We start from the raw sequence: 5,035 nt of genomic DNA, 5'->3' as shown, positions 1-5,035 counted from the left end.
TTGAACCATTACAATGTATTGTGCTCCATTTTTTACAATACATTTTGTATTTTGTGTCTGTAGATACAACTCAGAATACACAGTAGACCGAAAACAGTTGAAACACTTTTTGCTTTTTGTTACAGCACAAATCAATTTTTATCAGAATAAAAATTGCCTTTTTTCACATGAGATACCTTTATCGGTGTACTGACAAAATAAATGTCAAAAGCCTGTATGCGTTGTTCCTATTTTTTCACAATTAGTGTGTGAAGACAAAGCGCATTTATTACAACTTTCCCCTCACGTGGTGCTTAGCTACTGTTGTAACACTCGTTTTTAATGTCCTAAATAAGGCATTATGTCTTAAGTGAAATATGCTGACACATTTTACACTGTGCTTTTTTCAAATATTGCTAACTCATCTAAAATTAATTTTAGCGTCGTAAAACATTGACATTTTCGAAAGAAGCTCAGCAGATGCGATCCGGGGAATAGAGGGTTAGATTGAAAATATTTAAAAGTTTTAAAATGTTCAAAAGCTCGTTTTCTGAAAGTGAAGACGAATTATTCTGAGTTTATAGGCTAGTCTTGAAAAAAGTGTAGAACATTCTGAGAATGTCATTCAGTCGAATTTTGTCCGGCTACAGAACATGGTAAGGGTACTTTAAGTTTGTGTGAAGAAAAGGAAATTATATAACCCTACCAATATTATTTTTTCGTTTGGTAATTTATTTAAATAAATACATGGAATTTTTCCGGCATTTTTTCAAAAGTAAGCTAAACAATAATTTATAGAATTGGGCTATATGTTTTTAATTTTGTTACACCTCATCAACCTTAGACTGGGATTGGGATGTAACATGCTCATACAAGCTTCAGAAAAAGAGTCCTAGGTCATGTAAGCCGCTTAGTCTTCATGACCCCACAACAATTAATTATGAACGTTTCTGCAAAGTTAACAAGAATACAACTTCAGCTCTCCTGAGAGAAAGTACAATTATTATTATTTATTTATTTAAATAATTTAATGTACAATTCAATGTTTAAGTTCCAATAAGATAAGAAGCTTTGTAGGAGAAACCGTGTGGAAAATCTTCCTCCTTGCTTATCGCGACACTAATGGTTCCAGGGCAAGACAGAACAAAAATGGGGAGAGAGGGCAACCCTGCCGGTTGCCCCTATCCAGAGTAAAATAATCTGAAATAATTCCATTTGTTTGTACCGCCGCTACATGCGGTCTATAAAGTAACTTTATATATCCAACCAATAAAAGTATACCCGAACCTGTACATTTCCAGAATCTTAAAAAGATAATCCCATTCTAACATATCAAATGCCGTTTCGGAGTCAACTGAGAGTCTGATCCTTCGCCACTGACCACATGATTTTGAAGAGACTATGTTATCAGAAGAGCTGCGGCCCCAAATAAACCCCACCAGATCTATATGTATAAGAATAAATGACATTTATTAACTTTGTCATATAGCAATAATGTTGACACTTGATAATGAATCCGCAGCAAAGCCACCAGCATTGGCCGAAATAATGCATTGAATGATAACACACACACACACACACATACACAAACACTTGTCATAAAGTAGAATTATCTGACTGCATATGGCCAAAAGTATTGGCAGTGACACACATTTTTTGTTTTGCAATGTTTGCTGCTTCAGTATTTGTAGATAATGTTTTCACATGTTTCTATGGAATACTGGAAAACAATGATACGTTTTAAAGGCTTTTATTGGCAAAAACCATTAAATATATGCAAAGAGTCGATATTTACAGTGTTGGCCCTTGTTCTTCAGATCCTCTGCAATTTGCTCTGGCATGCTGGATATCAATTTCTGGGCCAAATCCTGACTGATGGCGATCCATTCTTGACTTATTAGTGCTCGCAGTTGATCACAATTTGTGGGCTTCTGCCTGTCCACTCGCCTTTTGAGGATTGACCACAGGTTTTCTATGGGATTAAGATCCAGGGAGTTGCCTATAGCCCTGGATCCAAAATGTTAATATAATGATCCCAGAGCCACTTCATTATTACTCTTGCCTTGTGACATGGTGCTCCATCATGCCGGAAAATGCACAAATCATCACCAAATTGCTCCTGGATCGTTGGGAGAAGTTGCTCATGCAGGACATGTTGATACCATTCTTAATTCATGGCAGTGTTTTGGGGCAGAATTGTGAGAGAGCCCACTCCCTTGGATTAAAAGCAACCCCACACATGGATGGTCTCAGGATGCTTCACTGTTGACACGACACAGGACTCATGGTAGATTTCACCTTTTCCTGTCCGGACTATCAAATTCAGATGTCCCAAACAGTCGGAAGGGGGCTTCATCAGAGAAAATAACTTTGCACCAGTTTTGTGCTGTCCAATAATTGTACTTCCTGCTGAATTTCAGTCTGTCCTTGATGTTTTTCTTGGAGAGAAGTGGCTTCTTTGTTGCCCTTTTTGACACCAGACCATTGTCCAAAAGTCTTCGCCTCACTGTGTGTGCAGATGCACTCACACCAACATTTATGTAGTTTTCACCCCAGCACTCTCCGTTGTCCTCTCGCTCAGGAATATGCTTGCAAGGGAAGAGATTCTGACACAAAACTTATATCAGAGCGTCTTCAAAGGTTTGACAGTCAAACATATTTATACCATGCGTCAAGGATAACAGACATCTCTATATGTGTGCCAGTCCTACAGCGCTCTCAGAATACCAGTGCATTCCGAATAACAGTTTATACTAAAGGACGAGCTTAAGAAATCCTTGAGCTTCAGATAAGGAGAGCAGAAGGAACACAAAAACAAGTGCTGTGTCAGTAAAGACTAGTGACAATGGAGGCCCAAAATGAAAGAGTAGGCCTGAAACAGAGAGCAAATCTATATTTCACAGACAAAAAAAACTCATCAAAATCACAAATTAGAAAACACACACACACACACACACACAAACCAACATAAGAAAGGAATATATAAAACAAAATCAATTCACTTGAAAACCAAATAAGCAAAGAACAAAAACGACTGGTGACAGCTGTAGGTGGCTGACCATCTACTGCATGCCCCTTGAGGCTTGTTAATGGCACATTTGCAATCAAAGTGAAGGCATCACAACACAGGCCCAAACCAGCAGTCCAGCTGATCCTGCGAGTGTCAACCGCTACGAAAATAAACAGTTACAGAGAACGAACAAGCACCGTACAACGACACATGAGCTGCCACCCTTTGCCACAGGCGAATTAATAGTTCTGATCTGCCGGTCCAATCCAGCGGCGAACTTGTACAATCCCGTATCCCTCAGCTCCCGTGAACAGGATAACAGTCACAGTAACACGATCCGATACCCCACCAATGATATAAAGCGAAGTAGACAAGCATGGATGAAAACCAAAGCCCATTCGTACCATGCACTTTGGCCCGCAACTGTTAGTTGCAACACATTCTCACCCCAACTCGTCACATATGGACACTTGGGCAGTTGCGTCACTTATTGACGCGCTGGGTATACCTTTGGCGTAATTTTTCAACGCGCAGGGTAGTCCGATAGACTTCACGTCTTGGGTAAGCTCACGCTGCGAATGGGTCGAGAGTCGAGACTGCAATAAATAAAAAGGAATAGGCTACAATGGCCCTCCAACTGTTTTTTTATGTTTAAAAACCCGGACACGTTGTAAAATGTCGCCATTCTATATAGGCCTATCTCTGAACCGGAGCATAGCGTTGAAATTTCACGTCTTGGGTAGCTCACGCTGCGAATGGGTCGAGAGTCGAGACTGCAATAAATAAAAATAAAAAGGAATAGGCTACAATGGCCCTCCAACTGTTTTTTTATGTTTAAAAACCGGACACGTCGTAAAATGACGCCAAAGGTACACCCAGCGCGTCAATAAGTGACGCCAAGGGGTCCTGCCTAAGCGTACCAAGCTGTACAAATCTTCCGCTGAATATAGGTCACTAGCCGACTTTTCTTAAGTCTGGTATGTATTCACAATCTGAAACCCAATAGCCTCTTACTCTGCACAAAGACAATTAAATAAATGGCATTATCTTGTGCCCCGCCTCAAAAAAGTGTTTTGTTTACAATTCCTCACACAATAGCTTTCATTTTCCATTCTGGAAAAACAATAGGCCTACCTTTTTCCACAGACTGTGATGACTCGTTTCCGCCTTATTTATCAGCGTAAACCTTTGTATGTGATGATTTAAAATATATGTTTATAACATTATTATTTGTGTTATATTCTGTTTGTTGACAGAATCTACAACAATAACTGTTCGATGACCTAAACAATATTTAGGGCTACATACTATTTTCATCACCTTCCTCTCAAAATAAGTTCTAAATATTTTGATTCATTGTTTTGAATCACCACAAAATCAGCATTCCTTTGCATTATTCATCGACTTTAGGTTTCCGTTCTTCTTTTTCTTCCTTCTTATTTATTTTTCCTTGTTCTTCTTCATTTGAGTAGAGCAAGTCGCAAGAGATGCAAAATGAAAATTATTGTGTAAGTAGCTGTCAACAAAACATTGTTTTTAGGATATACATTTTCTTATCCTGACAATTAGTCCAGAAAAAAGTTATAGGAGCAAGGCAGTGCAACCAGGATTCATTCATGCTACAAAGACAGAATGTACAAAATATAATACTGTATTCTGTTCATTCATAGAAAATATTAAAGCTACCCAATACTCAATATTGATATTTCAAATTTGTGTTGTTGAATACGTTAAAGTGATGAAGCCTAAGTGCATTTTAGTATACAATTACATGATGTTTATTGCAGTATGTATATAATATCCTATAATGGATTAAAATGTGTATTCTACATAAGCTTCTATATGGTTTAGACTATGTCCTTTAACTGAACAGTCATGCAGGAACAAAGAGATTTAAATAATCGACTTTAAAAATAGACAGTTTTCCATTCTGCACTTGACGCAAGTCAGTGAGAGGGTATTTCCCATGATCATGTGATTAGGGAAACACAGGTACAGTGAAGTGCAAACACACCTGTTATATTCTGAACTGCAGCCAGCAGCCAT

This window comes from Xyrauchen texanus, chromosome 3 (assembly GCF_025860055.1).
Source record: "Xyrauchen texanus isolate HMW12.3.18 chromosome 3, RBS_HiC_50CHRs, whole genome shotgun sequence".
Classification (NCBI taxonomy): Eukaryota; Metazoa; Chordata; class Actinopteri; order Cypriniformes; family Catostomidae; genus Xyrauchen; species Xyrauchen texanus.
The sequence above is the reverse complement of the archived record's forward strand: the minus strand, read 5'-3'. Positions refer to the sequence as shown.